General features: G+C 32.5%; 1 long non-coding RNA gene across 1 annotated transcript; it reads left to right on the top strand.

Annotated features, from left to right (window-relative positions):
* Nucleotides 1–506: 506 nt before the first annotated feature.
* Nucleotides 507–1,720, top strand: LOC149415922 (uncharacterized). Its single transcript, XR_016303489.1, has 2 exons — nt 507–877; nt 1,398–1,720. It is a non-coding gene; the product is annotated as an uncharacterized LOC149415922 (long non-coding RNA).
* The last annotated feature ends 22,344 nt before the right edge of the window (nt 1,721–24,064 follow it).

The following is a 24,064-nucleotide window of genomic DNA, read 5'->3' on the forward strand; positions in this document are numbered from 1 at the left end:
CTCGCAAGTACAATTTCTACCACCTACCGATACGCGTCTCGGGTCATACATTTCAATGGACATTTATTTCGTGGTCGATATCTAGTGACGGAAATAGATTAATACTGTGTGAGTTTGGTGCTACCACGGAAGCTGTAAGGAGATACCAGTACAAGGTAGGACTTTCCCTTAATTCTGGTGGCATCCTCAAATTCCTATTCCCGTTCCCGTATATCGATCAATTGCACCCGACAAGACGCTAAAGTTTTTCAAGAGCTATCGAAACACATTGCAGATTTATGGGTATTAATAATGAAAACAAATTCATAGCAAAGATTGATTGAAAATAATGATTTAGCGTTAAACATCGATATAAACACAAGTGCGCGTGCACCGTATCGACTCCCCCACGGCAAAGGTCTTCTGACAAAACAATGAATTTGTGGGTTGTTCTGGTAGGATGCTGTATTTTGAGATGCAATGTTTTTTCATAAGAGAATTAGGCTTTTTTGCTCTTACAACATTATGCCATTCGTTGGGAAGTAACCACAGTAAAATATAATAAAGGCAGTTCACAAGTTGCACTAATAGAATTGATTGAGCGCTTTATAGCGTAAATGCTGTACAGTGAACTTTATGATAGCAAATATACGCAAAAAAGTGCTGTTATGTCTACACCAGCCACCTGCAACCAGCCAACTGTATTTACCAATACTGTTGCAAATTGTCAAACATTATTTTGGATGGCAACATGAAGTTAGTAGACAGACTTGAGTATAAAAGTACCAAAGAATTCAATCCTGGCATCAGTTTCATCACTTCGATAAGACAATCAACAATCAACATGCAGTTCGCCAGCATCTTCCTCGTAGCCTTCGTGCTCTTCGCTTCTGCAATGGTAAGTTTTAATAAAACTTCATAATTTTTTTTTATATTTCTTGCTTTTGCTACCTACCCTGAACTTCTATTTAAAAAAAGCGATGCTCTAAGTAACGTTGAATTTAATCAAAAACTTTCAAAATATTTTAGCTCAACAATTTTAAATTCTGATTATTTTAAGTAATTTTTTTATTATGTAATTAGTTATTGGCACAGATATTGTGTAATAAAAATCGTAAAATTATTAATTCTAAGCACTCTTGAGGTTAAAAAATGGCCACATCGCTTTTAACTCTTGAGGAAAAGATGCAATATAGGGTATTGTGTTTTCCACACCATTTGATTTTACCACTCACACGCCTCACGAAACTCATTTTACAGCATTTAATATACTTGTGTCCTGCCTCATTATATACAACGACTTCAGTTGAATATAATAAGAATAGCGGAGGTCCAAGAATGGTACCCTGTAGCATTCCAAGGGAAGACTGCTAATATTTTCATTTTAAAGCTAACAATTGTCATTTCTTTGATTTCAGGTCAGCTCTGCTGGACTCCCAAGGCCCAAGTATAACAAGTACGACAAGTACGACAATTATGACAATTACAGGCCCGCCAGGTACAACAAGTACAATCTCTACTAGATTTTGTACTAGATGCCCCTTATCACCAACAGAGTAACATTTAATGTATGAAGTGAGGAAATTGACGCCTTGAAAAGACTTGTAACAAAATTTTATATTTCCTCGATGTTGAATTTAGTTACAACTTTTTGTTGGTATTTTCCTTTATTTTTACATAGTTTTGATCCGGCCTGACAAATGATTTGATTGTTTAATAAAAAAAATAACTTAAAAAATAATCTTTTTTATTGCTTATTATTTCTTTACATGGTATCATTGCTTACATTTTAATTTTCAACCTCACCAGTATTAGCCTGTGATTAGGTTAATAATTTTGCAAAATAATAACATAAAGTATTATTTAAAGAACAATATTATTGCATGAATGTTTCTTACAAATAATGGGTATCTACCAAGCTGAAGGAAGTTATTTCAATAACATGGTAAATTATGTAGGGTGACTATGTGATGATATTTTATTGCAAATTATATATTTTATTATTAATTTAAGAACGAGATGAAAAGGAAAGAAAAAATGCTATATTCTTTGCGATTAACGTAAAAAGAACAAGAATGAATTTTAACATAACAACCACGAACAACTTTCCATATAAACATATTTTTTGCGGCTGAATGAACATCTTTTGATGACAGGACTCTGACATGATACCTTCTTTAATTTGATCTTCAAAAGATTTTTTAACTTAAACGATTTTTTTTTCGCTATCATCTGCCATTTTCCTTCGAAGCTCATTTATCTTATAATCTTTCATGTAAACTAACATTTAAAAGACATTGTTTTTATGTATATCACAAAGAATAACGTATTATTTTTAAGCAATAATTATAAAACTGAGATAAATTTTTAAAAAATCTTCGGAATTAAAATACATGCTCCTTACGGAAAATGAACTCGCCTTTTGATTGCCGGTCAGGTGCTCCACCAATGTCGCCACGTATTTTCATTTAACGATTATTGATTTTTCACTAGAAAACTATCAACTTTATTTTTGTAGGAAAGGCATTGATGATGCATCAAGTGCAACATATATAGGGTTGCCATCTCTAAAATTTGGCAACCAGGACAAGAGTCGTGAAAACCCCGGATTTTAGAGCCCATAACCCGGACATGTCAACAGGTTTTTTTAAACACAATCAGTATATTAAAAACTGTTTAAAATGTCATAAATCACCTTTTTATTTATTTTCAGACCTTAAAATTGAATTTTACATCTTTTGTCATCATTTTAAATGTACCTAACAAAACAGAATCTTATTACAGTTTGTTATACATTGTTTTCATAATCAGTTAGAATTTTTTCATTCCTAAAATAAAACAAAAATTATTATTATACTCTGTTATGAAAACTAAGCCTTATTAAAATATTAAACTTATTAAAATTCAATTAAATTTTTAAACAAAAATCTTAAAAATACTGAGACCATTTTAGTATTCAGTCTTACAATTTTTGAGGTAACTCTTTTAACTGAATAATAATTATCTTCTTTAAATTTGTATCAGCAGCACAGACATAGGAATTAATAGACGAGAAGATAATGGCGAGGGGTAAAATCAACTGTTGAAGAACGAAGGGAGTGAGGCTGACTGTGATTCGTCAATAAATCAATCTGACAGTAAATAGGCACCTCGCATTATAATATCACCATTTACTTCTTAAAAGTAAAATCTGCTTTTGAATGAATAGACATTTCTACATGGGAGCGCAAATTACTCGCCACGTTATGAACTAATTTGCGAAGTCCAAATTCGGCAAAGTAAGGCAGCTTCTATTTTCAGAGTCGTAGTTAGTTTCAGAGTATTTAGTTAAGACACTTTTACAAATGTCTCATAATTTACTTACCCCAGTAAACAACGATGAGCACACTTGAGAATCGCTACATTGTGATGTGATAGTATATGTTTCTAAAACTGATCCATATAATACGGTGTGAATAAGCTTAAAATAAAGTAAAATAATGCTTACTTATGGAATGTAATACGACAATTGGGTTTATTCTCTTTTTCACATCTATTTTTACAAGTTTTCATATCACAAGTCAACATTTTGCCGTGTTATTTCGTAAAATGAACCGATGATGCCTCGACCATAGTTCGCACAAGAATGATGACGTCACGTTTTCAAATTTCACTTGAGGCCATACGCGAGCCCAGCCGGCTCAATGGAACCGGTATGGGGAGTGGGGATAATACGCTTTTAATCACTTAGGGCAGGTCTACTAATATTCATATGTCTATGATCAGCAGCCATTTACACAACAAAATACCTCTTAACATAATATGAACTAAATTCAGTCTTCTTAAATCTTAAGCAACAAAACTGACCCTTTTTAAAGTTTAGACTTACTGGAATGTAAGTAACATTATTATTTTTTTTAAACATAAAATATCCAAAACTATTCTCTTTTATATCACCTTAAATTTTAATCAACAGCCATATTACCTTAACACAGGCATTAGGTATGGTTGTAAAAAAAACATAACAATTGTAATTTCAAGAAATCTATGAAATAATAAAAAATAAAAATAAAAATTCTACGTTTCTTTTACGCAATAAAAACAATCATAACTTTAACTACAAAAAGAATAGAAATTTTAGCACTTGTAAGTACATTATTTGATTATCTAGCTATTAAAGATTTTTCCTCAGCCTCTTGTCTTTTTACTTTTCAGTTTTTTTGTATTTATCACCCTTTCCGATAGCTTTTTGAATATCTTCCCTTTTTATAATGAATTTGTAAAAATCAATGCAGCTGCATTCTTGGAAATTGAATTTAATTTTAATTACTGACGAGATTGTTTCTACGTTTAGTAAATGTCTTTCTTTTGTCCATTGTTGTGAAATTAATGAATATTCTCTCCACGTTGGCATTATGAGCCGGAATGCAAAAAAATACTGTCCAATTCCGAATATAAATTCGCATTTGGTGTTTTAAAAAATTGTACCCAAAGTTGATTTGAATTTAAAAGCTTATCTTGTTCAGCTAGGTTTTGACTAAAAGCCTTTAAATTCACCCACTCGTCAAATAATTTTGCGTCGTCAATATCTGTTTTTGTCTTTTAAATAAAGAACAGTGTCTTCAATAAGAGTCCATTCTGTGTTGTTATTAATTTTTGGCAAAAACATCCAGTCAAATTTCTCAAATTGTTTTAACGGTTGCATCCATTCTTCAATGTACGTTTTGATTTCCTTGTAGAAGTCATGCGAGCATTTTATAAACTCTTGTTTCGTGTTGTCATCTTTATTTATAATACTCTGAACATTCAACGGCACGAAACTTTCCTTAATTCGGTCATCTAAGCTTTTTGTTATAGATGCAAGTATGCTTCTGGTTTCAAGGACTGAATTATCACTTTTCTCTAATTTCTGTATTTTTGAGTGAACGGTGTGCATAATTGAGTGTATGAGAAATAAGTATGCCTCCGAGAGAGGATTTTCAAAAAACTGTTTAATTAAAACAGGTGGCCTTTCTATGCTTTCAAAATAATCTTTTAATGGACGGTAGAGCTTTAGGAGTCGCTCGATAGCTGGAAAAAGGCTTAGCCAACGCGTCTTGGAATGATACAGAAGCTGTTTATATTCGACCTCAGGTTCGAGCTTCGGTTCGTACTGTATACGTGGCAAAAAAATTATAAATTTTTAAGATGATGGATTTCACGTCTACTGGCAGTAAATCACATCCGTGGTGCACTGCGTTGTTAATGACATGGGCAGAGCATCCCACACCAACCATGTTTGGGTTAAGATTTTCTTTCAGCTTGTGGAAAACATTGTTGGTTCCATTTCGTTCTATTCCACCGAAGTTTGTATTGCAATTATCTCCAGCAAAAGCAATACATTTAGTCAAGAGGTCATGCTGGCCGGCCCAAGACTTAAAATTTTTAAACCCGGACTACAAATGAAACCCTGCCCGGACGCTCCCCGGACGCCTTCTAAACTAGGACAAATCCGGGGAAACCCGGACGGATGGCAACCCTAAACATATACAATGTCTACTAGATTGTTTAGATATCTCCTAGTCACCATTATCGTAACATGTAGGGGCAACTGTTGTACCTGTGGACGGTTTTACTTATGGACACTATGCATATTTTACAAATTGAACAACGTAAAATTACAAAAAAATATTAACATGTAGTAATTTTGTTATATGGCAACACTGACTAACGGCAATTTCTCTTCTGTTCCAACTTGGAAAGCGCAGCACAAACTACAATATATTTTTAATAAAAAGTAAGTTAATTATCATATTGAAACGGTTTTTCCTAATACCCGAATCATAAATTTCGATATGTATTTAGTTTTACTTGAGAAATAATATATCATATACCCATTGACGATATTAAAACCTTCTCAGTAGATTATCTTAGCCATTATAACAATTTTAGCTTATAATGTCAAAATTGTACCTGTGGACAACACGATGATTGTACCTGTGGACTGTCCACAGGTACAATCAATATATCTTTTAAAGTTTAAGAATTTATTATGTTTATATTTCCAGTGCATATACATATAGTGCGTAAATGTCCATTCCCTAAAACACCACCCAGGAAGACAGAAAAACGAGGAAGAAAACCTGGTTGGATTAGAATACTGACAGACACCCCCGAAAAATGAGATAATGAACGCAACTATAAAAAGAAATCACAACGAAATAAAGGCTAATGTAAGGGGAGGAAAAAATAAAGCTTCAAGGGTTAAAGAGGATACAAAAGGTCCCAGCATCAAAGATAAAACATTAATTGATTTAGACAAGCCCAGCACCAGCAAGATTAAATAATAAGCGATGTTACGCTTGTTATATGCACAGTTTGAAGACAATATGCAAACAAAATTAACATCCTCACATGTAACTTATGCCAAGGTTAATCACTCTAAGTGTGTTTCTAGAGCACACAAAGAAAATTATTCAGATTCAGATGACGAGAATTCTTTCATATGCCAGAGATGCTATATACTATCTGAAGATACTGATGGAGATCAGGATAGTATTGATTCGGAAGAGTTATACAGAGTTGCATGTGATGCTAATAAATAAGATTATTTAACGGAATGCACACCATTAAAATGTTATTATTATTACTTGTTAAGTTAAGATGGTTTCCTTTTTATATTTCTTTTTTTTTGTTTGTTTATATTGTCCACAAGTACAAACGCGTCCACAGGTACAATGATGTGTGTCCATAGGTACCACAGACATAGGAATTAATAGACGAGAAGATAATGGCGAGGGGTAAAATCAACTGTTGAAGAACGAAGGGAGTGAAGCTGACTGTGATTCGTCAATAAATCAATCTGACAGTAAATAGGCATCTCGCATTATAATATCACCATTTACTTCTTAAAAGTAAAATCTGCTTTTGAATGAATAGACATTTTTACATGGGAGCGCAAATTACTCGCCACGTTATGAACAAATTTGCGAAGTCCAAATTCGGCAAAAAAATCGGTTCCATTTTCAGAGTCGAATATTTCGTTTAAGTATTTAGTTAAAACACTTTTATAAATGTTCATAATTTACTTCCCAGCAACCAACCAGCTTTGTGTTTCGCGTCCAGACGTTTCTCGATGTGATAGTAACAACTGATTCATATTATACGATGTGAATATGCTTAAAATAAAGTAAAATAATGCTTATATATGGAATTTAATACGACAATTGGGTTTATTCTCTTTTTCACATCTATTTTTACAAGTTTTCATAGTACAAGTCAACATTTTGCCGTGTTATTTCGTAAAATGAACCGATGATGCCTCGACCATAGTTCGCACAAGAATGATGACGTCACGTTTTCAAATTTCACTTGAGGCCATACGCGAGCACAGCCGGCTCCAATGGAACCGGTATGGGGAGTGGGGATAATACGCTTTTAATCACTTAGGGCAGGTCTACTAATATTCATATGTCTATGATAGGTACATTGGGTAGTTGTACCTATGGACAAATATACAGTTTTTTTACAAATGTTAATAACTCGACACTGAAGTATTTAAAATAAATTATTAAAAGTAATTATTGTGTCTTAACTATTTCTTTTCCAAATAAAAAAATAATCTAATTAAAATGTTGTACCCAAAAAATTAAAAATATTGTTTTATTGAAAAATCGGGATTTTGTCCACAGGTACAGCAGTTGCCCCTAATCTAAAATGCGTTGTTTTAAATGTAAAACTGACGTCCTAATCTTTCCTTATCTGTGGTGTGTATTTACTACACATTGCATCTAATAACTTTAGTAACTCTATAAATTTAACAAATTCTGGGTTCAGATTTTAGGTTTTCCTCCGTTTTACATTTATGCACTGAATTAAAAAATAATATTTTAAATAGTTTTCAAATTCAATTAAAAATCAGATTGTTTTGTTAAAAATTGGGAACAAATACAACAATACAATCAACCATGTGACACTGCTACGCGAAAACAAATCTTCGTTATGCATGAATCGCGGCTACTCTCCATGCATTCTCATATACAGATATCTTTGGCTGGTAAGGAGACAACGGAAGATGATAGTTGTGTTGTATCACAGCGTTTATTTTAAGTCAGTAGAATTGCGCAGTTGGGAGATGACTCTGAACCGATGTGGATGACACCAGATATATATTTTTTATTTATTTATTTAATATTAAATTTACAATTACATGTTTTTACATTACATTAAGTTTGTTTTCTTTTTATTACAGTACATCGTGATCCACCTTTTTTTAGAGCAAATGCTCGTGTTAAAAAGGCGGAGAAACGCGTGTAAATAATAATTTAACATATTTTTTCAGAGAGTGTACCATCCTCCTCTTGATATAACTATTCCATTTATTGACAACACTTATCTTTAAAATGTCAAGTCGCATTATAATTTTTATAAAGCAAATTTTCCTAAAATTTCTGATTTCTTAAATTCAACAGACTGGTCTTTTCTGGAAAACACAGATATTAACAATAATGTCAATACATTATATTCTATTCTTAATGATGCCATTGCAAATGTTGTGCCCATTCGACATAATAAAATTTCTCATTTTCCAAACTGGTTTAGCCCCGAATTGATCACATTAACATATAAAAAGAAAATTGCTCATATAAATTACAAGCGATCCAGAATGTCAAGTGATTACAATAAATTTCAATTGTTAAGAAAGGAGTGTTGTAAAATCTCAAAATTGTGCTATAAAAATTATATTGATAAAATTGAAAATGATATTCGTGTAAACATAAAACATTTTTGGAATTACACTAATTCTCAAAAAAATAATAACTTGGGTATTCCTCCTTGTATGAACTTCAATGGGAAAATTGGTTGTAATGATGAAAACATTGTAAACTTATTCGCCGATTATTTTAAGTCTGTATATGAAGAGGATATACCTAGCAACGAAATTCCCCAATTCTCAACAAATCTTAGTCTGGATATATCTGAAATACGCATAGAAATTAATGATATCAAAAAGCATGTAAATTTGTTAGATGTTAGAAAAAATGCTGGACCTGATAATATTCCACCGGTGTTAATTAAGGAATGTTTAAACGGCCTAACTGTTCCTCTTTTCCTAATTTTTAAGCAGTCTCTAGAAACAGGTTGTTTCCCTGATACATGGAAACACAGTTTTCTTACCCCTATTTTTAAAAAAGGGGACAAAACGGACATTACAAATTATAGACCGATATGTATCCAATCAGCGATACCCAAACTTTTTGAAAAAATTGTACTCTCTAAGATAACTTCCAACATACAAAAAATTATAACTTCCTACCAACATGGCTTTTGTTCAAATAAATCTACTTTAACTAATTTACTAATATACGAAAACTTCATATCCAATTCTTTAGCAAACAGATGCCAGTTTGACTCAATATACACTGATTTTAGCAAGGCCTTTGATAAGGTGTGTCACAAAATATTAATTAATAAATTAGCCACACTTGGAGTTTATGGTAGTTTATTAAATTGGTTTATTAGTTATTTGTCCAATAGAAGTCTTAGTGTGAAAATAAATGGCACAAATTCATACACATTTATAGCCACAAGTGGAGTGCCACAAGGCTCTCATTTAGGGCCCATTTTGTTTATTATATTCATAAATGACATTGTTGATATATTTACTAACATAAAAGTATTACTTTTTGCTGATGATTTGAAACTTTATAAAGAGATTAATAACATAAATGATTGCATTATATTACAAACTAATTTGAGAAATCTTTTTGAATGGTGCTCTATCAACAAACTTGCATTGAACATAAAGAAATGTCAGTTCATTAATTTTTACAGAATAAATAATCCAATATTTTTTCAATATACATTAAATGATAAAAACTTAAATTGCGTCAGTGAAATTATTGACCTAGGTATATTGTTCGATAGCAAACTAACTTTTGTGTATCATATTAATAACATTATCAATAAGGCTCTTAAGACTCTTGGATTTGTTTTGAGAATTTCAAAAGACTTCAATAATTTAGGCACATTTATCATGTTGTACAAAACCCTTGTTAGATGCCAACTAGAGTATAACTCTACATTATGGTCTCCCTTTTACAATATTCATTCCGATAATATTGAAAAGATTCAACATAAGTTCTTGAAGTATATAAACTATAAATTGCATATTCCTGTAGAAAACATTGATTATAACTACTTACTAGATAAATTGTCCTTATTAAAACTTTCTGAAAGAAGAATAAACACAGATTTAATAGTACTACATAAAATACTTCATTACAAAATTGACTGTCCTGAGTTACTCCAATTAATCAGCATCCACATACCCAAAAGATCTTGCCAAAATTTACTACCCTTTTATTTTTACAACACAAGGACACTGTCTTATCAAAATTCCCCAATTCCAAGACTTCACAGTCTCGGAAATAAATACTCTGATCTGGGAGATATATTTCATCTTAAAAATAATCAATATAAATATTGTTTATTTCAATTCTTTTATAGATCGAGACACAAATAGACATCTATAATTTCCGCAATATATATATTTTTATTTTTATTTTGAATATCTATTTATGTGAGACTTCTTATCATTTTTACTAATGTATCTTATTTTATTATATGCTTTTGTTGTAACATTTAATATTTTTTCTTTTTTCGTTGTATTATGTTTCCTTTATTGTTTTAATTTTGTAGAATCTATAATAACTGTGATACTCTACTATTAAACTTTGTGGTGTGTAAAAGCCCATTAGGGCGTGTAATAATAATAAATAAATAAATAAATAATGAAAAGAATTTTTATTTTTTTTAAATAACAAAAAATTAAAATTTTATGTATAAGAAAATTATATCAAATAGAAAAGAGAAAAGGATGTAAAAGAAGGAAAGAGTTAAGAATAAGAAATAAAAGAAAAGGATTTCAATATAATAATAATTGAGAGATTATATTGTGTTTTTAAGTATAAACGATTTTAATATGCTATTGATATAGTGTTTTTATTGAGCTTTTGAATTTTATTAAATTCGTTTCCAATCTTAAATTAAGATATTTTTATTTATTATTTAACATTATAAATGATAACAATATGCAGACTTATATATATAATTTTTTCGTTATTATTCTATTTCTCCATAAGTTGAGCTCCAGGAGCTCGTGTTTATGGGAGGAGTATTTACATTTTTTTCTAATGATTTTTTAAACAATAATCAAAAACTTTTGAAATAAATACAAACATAATATTAACATAGGTACACAAATAAGAAAATTGTGTTTTTAAAGATAATTAAAATAATACATCTTTTTACAGATTAAGTAAGCGTGAGGAAATTAAGGGTACAATATATCAAGAAAAATTTAGAAATATAGTTTTTTTTTTAAAGACAATCAAATTAATATATTTTTTTTTACAGATTGAGTAAGTTTAAGAAAATTAGGGGTACAATTTATCATTATCCAATTTGAGGGACTTAATTAACTTTTTTAATTGTTCATAATTCACAGTTTCGGTTACACTAATTTTATTTTTGTACAATAATATATTGTACCATCTCACACCTAAATACGAATAGTGTTGCTGAGCCGTGGTCGTTCTAAGCATAGGAATGGCTATTAAGCCATTAGTTTTAAATCTATTGCTTAGGCTATCTGAGAGGTGAATTTTATAAATAAAATATTCTTTATAAATTTGATATAAGGCGATTCTCTAATACAATTCTGTGATAGATGGTACATTAAATTCCTGAAATATCTCTAAATTAGGGGAGTCATATGATATATATATATATACGATATAGGCACGTATAGTTAAGGCGCATTCAATTTTAGACCTTATAATGAAATTATATAAATCCATCAATGCTTTAGGATTAGAAAAGTGTTTGCAACCTCTTATTACAAACCATAGAAGCTTCTAGCATGATGATATCAACTGCAATATATGGTCTGAAAACATAAGTTTGGGATCAATAATACCCCTGGATCCTTTATGGATTTTACTGGTGACATTTTATATTATTTAATAGAATAAACACACTTGACGGCGTTTTCAAACGTGTATATGACATAGTGACTCATTTCTTTTTGATAAAAAAGAATTTATTTTCATCAGCTTATGATAAAATTGAATCCAAATCGATTTGAAATTTGACACAATCTTTCCCGTCACAAATCTTCATACGTAATTTGAAACCATCAGCAAAAAGTAGTCAAGTGGCATATTTGATGCATCTTTGAATGTTATCAATTAAAATTATAAATAGAAGTGGCCCTAGGTGTGACCCTGTGGTACTCTAGAGAATGCAGAGAATTTCTTTGACCCATATTCGTCGATGTATACGTACTGTCTCCTGTTCCTCAAATAGGAGGCAATAAAATTAGAAGAGGTTTGTAGACCCCAATTCCTGCTAGTTTTCGTAACAGCACGTCGTAATCAACACGATGAAACGGCTTTGCGAAGTCCGTGTAGATCACATCGGTTTGATGTTGTGCATCTAATCCCCTTGCACCTCTTTATGAGAGTCCGAGAAGTTAAGAGACGGTGGATTTCTTTGTTGAAAATCCGTCTTGATTTTGAGATACGGTTTAATTTGTTTGTTCAGCTTTTCACAAATTATTTTTTCAAATATTTTCGGAATTATTGACAGTACTGCTATTGGTTTGTAGTTCTGGACTTCCGTTTTACTCTCTGATTTTTGAATCGGGCTTTCCTTAATAAGTTTCCAGAATTGAGGAAATGTGGATGTGAAAGTCCTGAGGTTAAAGATAAAACATATTGGATTGAACAATTGTTCTACCAATTTGATAATAGTATGAGGTAGCATTCAATCTGGTCCCGTAGCTTTGTTGGGCTCCTGTACCATAGTGCGTACTTTGCCATTGATAATAATAGGTCACGAAATTACAAAAAATAAAAGATTTGTGCTATTGATATTTTTTTATTAAACAATCAAATCATTTATCAGGCCGGATCAAAACGATGTAAAAATATAAGAAAATTCCAAGAAAAAATTGTAACAGAATTTAACATCGAGGAAATATAAAATTTTGTTACTAGTCCCTTCAAGGCGTCAGTATCCCCACTTCACACAACGCTTTTTAGATTACATGTTACTAGAATAGTGATGAGGAGATCTCTACACAATCTAGTAGATGTTGTACTTGTTGTACTTGGCGGGCCTGTAGTTGTCGTAATTATCGTACTTGTTGTACTTGGGCCTTGGGAGTCCAGCAGAGCTGACCTGAAATCAAAGAAAAGACAAATTTCAGCTTTATAATGAAAATATTAAGAGTCTTCCCGGGGAATGCTACAGGGTACCATTCTTAGACCTTCGCTTTTATGATATTTAACTCAAGGTGTTATATATAATTTGAAAGGGTAAAAGTATGCTTTAGATTGCTCTGAAAAGATACATAAGATTAAGACAAAAAATAATGAAAAATTATCACGTTCACAGATATAAAAATGAAATATTACACTCCAACGATAGAATAAAAAAATATTTGGTATGCAAATGGAATTGAAAACAAAATGTTCAATACGAGCTTTTACCTAAAGTGTGTTTTAGATTTTTTTTTAAATTACAAAATTTAAGCATCTACTGTGCCAAGAAATTTAAGAATGAAAAGTTGATCGAGTAAATGAACAATAGGTACAGCGGCGGTCAGTAAACTTTCATAAAGCTGGAGTGGCAAGATTGAATATTAAGACATGAATGGTGTTGTTGCTATAGTTTTTTTTAATTTCAATTGATGCAAGCAACATCAATAATGAAATATTTTCAATCTAACCATTATAGCTTACTGAAAAATCACGGACCGACGCATAAATTTGCAAATACTTTAACATTGTGATGGACATTATTTATTTTTACCAAATAAATACTAATGTGGCGTAAATATCCTCAAATAATCAACATTTGAAAATATTAAGGCCCAATTGCTTAGCGAAAGTTCAAATATTACATTATTATTTGATAGCCATCAAGGGCCTTTTTTTTCTTTGGACCGTTGAAACGTTCCCGGTAAATGCTTTTGAAATGTCTAAAAACAAAATATCGCTGAATGGAAATTTAATAACAATGTTACATTTGAATTTCTGCGAAACAACTGGGCCTGAAGTGGGTTTGAAATTCATAAAATATATTGTGAAAGTGATGTTGTGTTAAAAATGCAAGATTAAAATCTACTTATTTTTTGTGTTTTAATTGGTCGTTGTTATGAGTCTAAAAAAAGAGCCATTAAAAAAAATAAGAGATGAAGTTTTTTAAAACTTACCATTGCAGAAGCGAAGAGCACGAAGGCTACGAGGAAGATGCTGGCGAACTGCATGTTGATTGTTGATTGTCTTATCGAAGTGATGAAACTGATACTAGTGCTGCATTCGCTTGGGCTTTTATACTAAAACCTCTCCGTGCTAACTTCATATTGACATTCCAAAGCATATTTGCACATTTGCAACAATGTGGAAAAATACAGTTGGCCAGTTGCAGGTGGATGATGTGGACTTAACCAAGGTTATATATTTGTGTATTTTTAAAAAATATCATAGAGGGTTGTGTTCCAACAAGTGGTGTACCTCAAGGATCCCATTTAGGTCCAATACTTTTTACTGTTTATTAATGGTATAGTTACTGTATTTGTTTAAAGAATTACTTTACGCCAACGATCTAAAGCTCTTTAAACTAACAAAAAACTAAAGATTATTTTAATTTAATTTATTTGTATTCACATTCAAATAAATTACGAGATTGGGAAAAACTTAACAAACATTAGTAAATGCTACATAATAAGATTTTTTTAGAATAAATCATCCTTTAAATTTAAAATACCTAAGCAATTTTTCTCTCACCTCTGTAAATGAAATTAAAGATCTTGGCATAATTTTTGATTCCAATTTTAATTTACTTTCTCACATCAATACAGCGACAAATAAAGGATTAAAAATGTTTGGCTTCTTTTTCCGTAATGGCATAGATTTTAAAACTTATTAACATTAAAATCTTATATTCTTCCTTAGTTCTAAGTCAAGTCGAATATAATTCTTCTATCTGGTCCCCCACTTTAAAATCCACTCCGATTCCATTGAAAAAATTCGTCTTTAATTTCTAAGATACATTCAACTTTAAAATTGGTGTTCCAATAGATACTACAAATTATAACCATTTGATGAAAGAATTAAAATTATTAAAACTCTCAGATAGCAAACTCGTTTCCGACTTGAGTTTTATTTTTAAAATTGTTAATGGTATTGTAGACAGCCCTGATTTATTGAGCCTAATCGCCTTCAACATACCAACTAGAACTACTTGATCAAAAATTATTTTTATTACGACAACAATATCAGGACTGAGACATTAAAATACTCACTTGTACCGAGATTACATGCAGTTGGGAATAGTATCGCATAAATTGTAGGTGTGTTCAACTGCACGGAACATAGTCACAAGAAGGCTGTAGTAATCTGTAATATCAATACAAATTGAAAATATCTCCCTTGTTTAAATAAATGCCGCCGACGGGAATTGAACCCGCGCCTTCTGATGTCCGGTCGGACGCTCTGAACCACTGAGCCATGTCGGCTTATTTCCAACCCGCCAAATAATTCAATATGTACTATTACTTCAATCAACAATTATTATTTTATTATTATGAACCCCGAGAAATGCCGGGTACACGTCAGCTTCTACGTAAATATTTCAATTTTATTCTGACTACTTATTTGTTCCTTCTCTGTAAGCTCTATAAAAAAATTAAGTTGCACTCCCTTTACTCAGCTTGGAAGCTGGCGCAGCCCCTGGGGAGGAAAAGTGATAAAATGCTCTCTTGCTGCGACTTTTAGAAATATTATTTTGACTTTATGATATTTTGGTCGAAATAGAGCTTACAAATCGAGCCGGTAGAGTCGCTCGGTATTTTTATTATTTTTTTTTTTTAATTTTGAATCTATAAAATTACTAATCAAGGCCGATAACGCGACTTATTACCCTCGCAGACGTGCGTGACAAGTTTTTTTAATTAAAATACAGCCGTAAGTGAGTTTTTCAAAATTTAGAAATTTTTTTCAAATTCAGACTCCATACAGGTATGAGACTGTTAAAACACGATAGATCTTTTCCAAAACGGACAAATATTCGGGAATATTTTGAAAAACGACAGATATGACTTCACACTGCCGATATATCTTCGATTCGACCCTATATAAAGCGTTAACGAGACGTTATGTGATATTATTCATTTGCCGTGTTCGAAAACGAAAACGAATAAAGCTGGGTCCAGACATGTTCTTTTGTCCGTACCGTACCTCCGTTTCGTATCAGCGTCGCGATCAAGAACGCCAGTTTGGACGCCCGTTCGGTACGGTACGGTGGTACGGCGTCTCGATACGAATAGAGGTACGCTCCGATCCATCGCGAGTCGGTTTTTCGACCCGTTCAAAGGCGATACGGTACGGGTCTGCGCCAGTCTGGACGTGTTCACGGCGTGCATTGGTCGTGTTCTCTGTCACTACCCGAATCAGCGTGAAAAATGCAGTGGGATAACTACAATATTGTGAAGCTTATCGATGAATATAGGGCCAGGGAAGTTCTGTGGGATCCCGGAAACAGGAATTATTACTTTAAAAATAACGCAAAGTTATGCTTAATCTATCTTGTATCGAAATAGATTTTCTAAATGTGGTATCCGCCTTTTTTATTTTTGGCCCAATTAAATTAATGAAGTACTCGAAGTCGCTTGGTGACATGCGAGTGAAGTTTTTGTATTTTCCACTTATGTTTTGAAATTTTAAATCTATCATTAAAGCTCTTCCGCCACATCTTTCTCTGTTTTTGAACAATTCTAACTCCCACCAACGTCGCCTTTTTTGTTTTTTTTCGTTATATTATTGTGAATAACAATGAAGGACGCGCAAGCAATCGTCAAATTCTCAAACACTTCCGCAGTCGACGACATGGTAGGAGGAAATGAACACGCGATGATCGCAGCGACGTTACGGAGATACGGGCTCTTGATCGCGACGCGGATACGAAACGGAGGTACGGTACGGACAAAAGATGATGCGTCCAGAGTTTTTGGATCGCGACGCTGGTACGAAACGGAGGTACGGTACGGACAAAAGAACATGTCTGGACCCAGCTTACGAGGAGTACACGTTGTATACGCGGTTCTCGCCGCGCGAGATACCTCTCCTCGCAGTCTAGAGGCAGAGCGTTCGACACTCGTTATGCATGACTCGGGTTCGAATCCGATATTTTTATAACTTTTATTTTTTACTATCACATGCTACTTATAAATATGTCAATATTATGAATCTAGTTAAACGTTTATTTGTTAACAAAACGCCTATAAATAAATTGAAGTTTTTAAAACTATAATGTACAGCATTCTGAATAATAATAATATGAAATGAAAAGAGAGAGAGAATAATACTAAAAGTTTCACTTCCGTCGTGCGTAGGCTTGTCACACGCTGTATTTTTTAATATTAAATTTACAATTACATGTTTTTACATTACATTAAGTTTGTTTTCTTTTTATTACAGTACATCGTGATCCACCTTTTTTAGAGCAAATGTTCGTGTTAAAAAGGCGGAGAAACGCGTGTAAATAATAACTAAGCATATTTTTTCAGAGAGTGTAAAGATAGTGAAAAGAATTTTTATTTTTTAATATAACAAAATAATTTTTTTAAATATAACAAAATTATATCAAATAGAAAAGAGAAAAGGGTGTAAAAGAAGAAAAGAGATAAGAATAAGAAATAAGAGAAAAGGATTTCAATATAATAATAATTGAGAGATAATATTGTATTTTTATGTATAAACGATTTTAATATATATATATATATTTTTTTTAAATTATTTAGTAGCTATATTATACATTTTTTTTTAATTTTTATAAGAATATATATATAAAAAATAGATGTTGATTATATTCATAGTCCTCCTCACTAGGAGATCCTGTGCTGAGGGGGACTAGGTTTTGGATAAGTTATTCAGCGACTTCTATGGTATGACTCCATGTTTTGGGTAAGGGTTTCCAGAAACTTCTACGACGATGTTTTAAATATGCTAGTAAGTTCTTTTTCCGGTAATTCCTTAAGCCAAGATTTAATGTTCTTAATGCAGTTGTTTTTTGTTTTGATTTGTTTGATACTAAGTGGGAGTTTGTTATATACCTTTACTGCTAAAAATTCAGAGCTTCTTTGTCCAAAGGTAGAGTTACACTTTGGTATAGTTAGTATCTCTGTTTGTTTGGCTCTGGTTTTATGAGTATGTGAGGTGTTTTCCTGAGAATTATTTTTGAGGTGTTGTACCAAAATATTTTTGGCATAGATTTTCTGTATGCTTGGAACGTCAAATTGTTTAAAAATGTCTGTTGTTGACGTCCTTATGGGAACCTTTAGTATGGTCTTTATGATGCAATTCTGAGTTACCTTCAGCTGTTTTATATGTTTTGATACTGCTGAGCCCCATCCTATTATTCCATATTCCAATATGCTATTTATATAGTGTTTTTATTGAGCTTTTGAATTTTTTATAATTCGTTTCCAATCTGAGGACTTAGTTTCGACTTCGACTTTGTTTGAATCTTAACTTAAGTTAAGGTAATTGTATAAGACCTTATAATTTTTTTTATTTTTTATTTTATATTATTGAAACAAACAGTACATAATTTACAGAGATGAAACAATATACAGGAATAAGATACTTCATGTTGTGTACCTATGATATGTTTCCTTGTAATGTCTGCTAAGTGGTATGTTTATTCCTTAATTACCAGGTAGTTCATAGGTGTGTGTGTGACGTGTGTAATGTGTGTGTGAGTGTTTGTGTGTGTGTGTATGTCTGTATGTATGCGCATTGAATTTTTTAAATTATTGACATGATGCCACGTTTGAATTTGGGCAGTGAATCCGAAAAAATGTCAATGTTAGAGTTAATACAAATATTATTTAGAGTATGAAGAGCTCGGTTAATTGTCGAATTAGATGCTGCATTTGTTTTATAATTAAGCGTGTGGAATAGCACTGTATGTCGTGTACGTCTCAAAGGTATGTTAAAGTTAATAAGGGACAAAAGTTCAGAACAGTCAATCTCATTGTTTAAAATTCTGTGTATAAATATTGAGTCAGCTACTGCTCGTCTTCGCTGCAAAGTTTCAAATGTACACTCAAAATTATTGTTGAATCTGTGGGTAATATATTTTATAAACTTGTTTTGGATTTGTTCTATACTATCTATGTAAAGTTTATATTGCGGATTCCAAATAGGCGATGCATATTCCAGTGTACTTCTGACTAATGCGAAATATAACATTACAATTGTACGCGGATTACTGAATATTTTACTTACACGTAGCACGAAACCAAGCATTTTATATGACCTATTAACGATTGAGTCAATGTGCTTATTAAATATAAGTTTGCTATCAAGGTAAACGCCGAGGTCTTTACATTCCGTTTTAGAGATGACAGGTTCATTGTTGAGTGAATATGAGTACTTAATTACGAGTTTATTTCTGGTGAATGTCATAGTGTGACATTTAGAAACGTTTATATCTAGACAGTTAACTTTGCAATACTTGCAAGCCCATCTAGGTCACTCTGTAACGCTTCGCAGTCAGAAAGAGAACGAATAACTTTGAATATTTTCATATCATCGGCATAAAGTACATATTTGGAATTTTGAAAACATGATCCAATGTCATTTATATAAATGTTGAACATTAGCGGACCTAGGTGGGACCCTTGGGGGACACCAGATTTTACCTCGATAGATTTTGAGAAGACGCCGTTGATTAAGATTACTTGATTACGGTTACTAATGTAAGATTTGATCCATCTAAATAGGTCACCGTGTATACCAAATAAGACAAGCTTTTTCAAAAGAATTGAGTGTATTACGCGATCGAAAGCCTTAGAAAAGTCTGTATACATAGTATCAACCTGCTCTTTGTCATCCATCTTGCTATGCAAGAAGTTAATGAAAAGGGTCAGGTTGGATGTCGTAGACCGACCTCTCATGAATCCGTGCTGATTCGGTGTAATTATTGTGGAAATAGCCGAGTATAATTGATCAAAGACAATTTTTTCTAGAACTTTGCTTAAAATAGGAAGTTGGGAAATTGGACGGTAGTTTTTAACGTCATGCTTATCACCGGTTTTATAGATGGGTGTGATAACTGCTGATTTCCACTTGAGGGGAAACGTTCCTTCTGTCAGTGATTTTTTATAGATGGCGCAAACCGGAAGACAGATATATTTACTACAGTTGCGTATAAAAACTCCGGGTAGCCTATCAATTCCTGGTCCTTTTTTAATATCTATGTTTCAAGGTGATTTCTTCATTTATTTTAATTGAGGATATTAATGTGTTGTTCAGAGGATCTTCCTTATTATTACCATTGAGTGTTGAAAATTCATTTCTAAAGACCGTTGAGAAGTAATCAGCGAATAAGTCTGTAACTTCTTTGCTATCGTGTGCCGTTGTCGAATGATAGGTCATATGTTCTGGTATAGTGGGAGATTTTCTTTGCGTCTTAACATAATTCCATTTTTTTTTAAACATTATTTTGTATATCTGATTCCAATCGAGCAATGTAGGCGTTATGAGTATGACTAGAAATTTTCTTTTGTCTTTTGCGAAGTATTGAGAATGATAGGTAATCTAGAGGATTCTTGTACCGTTTCCAGGCACGAAAAAACTTTAATTTTTCTTTAGTTATGTTAATTAAAGCCGCCGAATACCATGTTGGGAATTTGGTTGATTTGATTACTTTATTTGGAACCAGATCATCTATCAGGGCATCAATAATACCATAAAAATAATGCACTGCAGCATCTACGTCCTGTGCATTAACGACAGAAGACCAATCACTGTTTCTGAGAGCATCATTAACTACCTCGTAGGTAACTTTATTGAACATTTTGACTATCTGGGGTTTTAGGGTGGTAGCAGGGAGAGGAATATTTAGTTCAACTATAATAGATTTATGATGTGCATTATCGATTACTAGTGGCGAGTCAGCCGCGGAGACAATGACTGCAGTGTTACAAAGCACGAGATCTAAAATTCGTCCGTGAGTATTATAAATTTCGTTATACTGTGTTAAATTGGAAAACGAAAGGCAGCTAAGGAGGGTAGAGGTACAGAGGTCAATACTACGTGGCTGATACGTAGAGTTCCAGCTCACATTTGGCATATTATAATCGCCTATTACTAGAAAAATGTCACTTGGAAATTCAGTAGTTAAGTCAGATATGGTAGTTGTATGACTATTGATAATAGAGAAACGCTGTGCATTAGACAACTTAGGACTAACTCCTGGTAAGTATGAGCAACAAATATGAATATTTGAAATGCAATGTTTTGAATGCCTTAGTAATAGTGAGATCCAAATATCCTCGGCTTCTGATGTCCATGACTTTTGAGATCGAACTTTAAAGTCTTTTTTTATACCTATAACAACGCCACCCCCTTTAGTTTTACCCGTTCGATTAGTATCTCTGTCATTTCTATATACGTTATACCGGCAATCAAACAGCTCATCATCGGATATGCTGTCAACTAACCACGTCTCGCTAATTAATATTATGTCGAATTTGTTGATCAGGACGTTTTGATAGAATTCTTTAGTCTTGGATCGGAGGCCACGTGCGTTTTGATAAAAAATTATAATGTTGTTATGCATCATGTAAAAGAGAAACTACTATCCAATATTGATTCGAAGTAAATAGAATAATATGTAAAAAAAATAAATAAATACATATTATTATGTTCACTCAACAGCCAAAAGTCCACTGGGGTGAGCATGGTTTTCGATTTGCGCAGATGTGAGTGTATTATGTTGTAGTGTTTTGAGTAAGTTGAGTAGTGTGTATATAGAATTAGGGTTGAGTACAAAAGTGGTATAAGTTGAAAGCAAAAATTAAATAAAATCAAATTAAAATTAAGTTTAGAAGAAATCATTGAGTTAAGTTGTTCAATACGATTTGACCAGAGACGAGGATAGCAGGAAAGGTAACATTTTTTCTTTTATAAATTTTTGAGTTTTGTACCCATAACAAATCATATTTGTTTATATTTTTAAATTTTTTTGCTGATCTTAGTATCAATTTATTTTTTCTGGTGAGGTGATCATTTATAAAAATTTTACCTCCTGCAACACCTACGCTCTTGCAGTCGACCCCCTTCTTCTTTTTAATGGCTGCAAGTAGTTCATCCTTCTTCCTTTTGGAGATGAATTTAGCCACCACGTTTCGAGGGCGGGCGTCACGGGGAGCTGCTGCTATTCCGTCTTGAGAATGTTGGCGAGGTTTGGCTCGACTAATGAATTCAATGTCCTCTTCTTTAATGATTTGTCCAACGTTAGATGCGATTTTTATTAGACTGTCTGCTAGGTTTTCATCCTTATTTTCGGGGAGAACAAAGATTTCAATATTATTGAGGAGCAGCTTCTGTTCTCTTTCGTTGTTTGTTTTGTCCAGATAAGTGACGAATTTTTTTAATTCGATTACTTCGGCTTCAAGCTTATCCATTTTTTTTAATTTTTCTTCTAAAACCAAAATTTTGTTCGTGTAGTCTTCGATTGTGCTATTATTATGAACGATTGTCTGTTCAAAGGAAGATAGTTTCGAATTCATTGAGTGGAGCTGGGAGGAGAGTTTCTTGATTTTGCTAAGAAGAATTGAGGAGTCGACAGAGTTGAGATTGCTGGAGAGCGGTGATTGTCCTGTTTTGCATTTAGTGCACGTCCATGACTCCCTGTTCTCCTCCAACATCTTCTTAAAATTTGCAAACGTCATTTTGGCACAGCTGAGATGAATTTGGTTTTTACAACTTATACACCTCATACAGTCAGACGTTTGTACTGCCTTGTTACATTGGTTGCAGGAAGAACTCATAGTGGGTAAATTAATGGCAACAATATTATCACTGTGATGACTATTTACTTCAAAATCGATTTCTGCAATGTAATATCAATAAATCCACTCAAATTCGTTACTTTTAAATTTGTTAAATTTCTTCCAAGCAAACAGAAAGCGACGTTTGTGCAAAATGCTCACTAAAACATAGTATTTTTTTAATTAATTTAGGGAGCAGAGTAAAACACAACTGTCACTTGATTATGGTAATGTTGATGCAATTATGCAAATTCATCAATGCTTTAGGATTAGAAAACTGTTTGCAACCTCTTATTACAAACCATAGAAGCTTCTAGCATGATGATATCAACTGCAATATATGGTTTGAAAACATAAGTTTGTGATCAATAATACCCCTGGATCCTTTATGGATTTTACTGGTGACATTTTATTTTATTTAAAAGAATAAACAAACTTGGTGGCGTTTTCAAACGTGTATATGACATAGTGATTCATTTCTTTTTGATAAAAAAGAATTTATTTTCATCAGCTTATGATAAAATTGAATCCAAATCGATTTGAAATTTGACACAATCTTCCCCGTCACAAATCTTCATACGTAATTTGAAACCATCAGCAAAAAGTAGTCAAGTGGCATATTTGATGCATCTTTGAATGTTATCAATTAAAATTATAAATAGAAGTGGCCCTAGGTGTGACCCCTGTGGTACTCTAGAGAATGCAGAGAATTTCTTTGACCAATATTCGTCGATGTATACGTACTGTCTCCTGTTCCTCAAATAGGAGGCAATAAAATTAGAAGAGGTTTGTAGACCCCAATTCCTGCTAGTTTTCGTAACAGTACGTCGTAATCAACACGATGAAACGGCTTTGCGAAGTCCGTGTAGATCACATCGGTTTGATGTTGCGCATCTAATCTTCTTGCACCTCTTTATGAGAGTCCGAGAAGTTTAGAGACGCTGGATTTCTTTGTTGAAAATCCGTCTTGATTTCTCCAGAGATACGGTTTAATTTGTTAGTTCAGCTTTTCACAAATTATTGTTTCAAATATTTTCGGAAGTATTGACAGTACTTCTATTGGTCTGTAGTTCTGGACTTCCGTTTTACTCTCTGATTTTTGAATCGGGCTTTCCTTAATAAGTTTCCAGAATTGAGGAAATGTGGATGTGAAAGTCCTGAGGTTAAAGATAAAACATATTGGATTGAACAATTGTTCTACCAATTTGATAATAGTAT

The sequence above is a fragment of the Hesperophylax consimilis genome, chromosome 17 (genome assembly GCF_061612785.1).
Source record: "Hesperophylax consimilis isolate HC1 chromosome 17, BYU_Hcon_1.0, whole genome shotgun sequence".
Taxonomy (NCBI): Eukaryota; Metazoa; Arthropoda; class Insecta; order Trichoptera; family Limnephilidae; genus Hesperophylax; species Hesperophylax consimilis.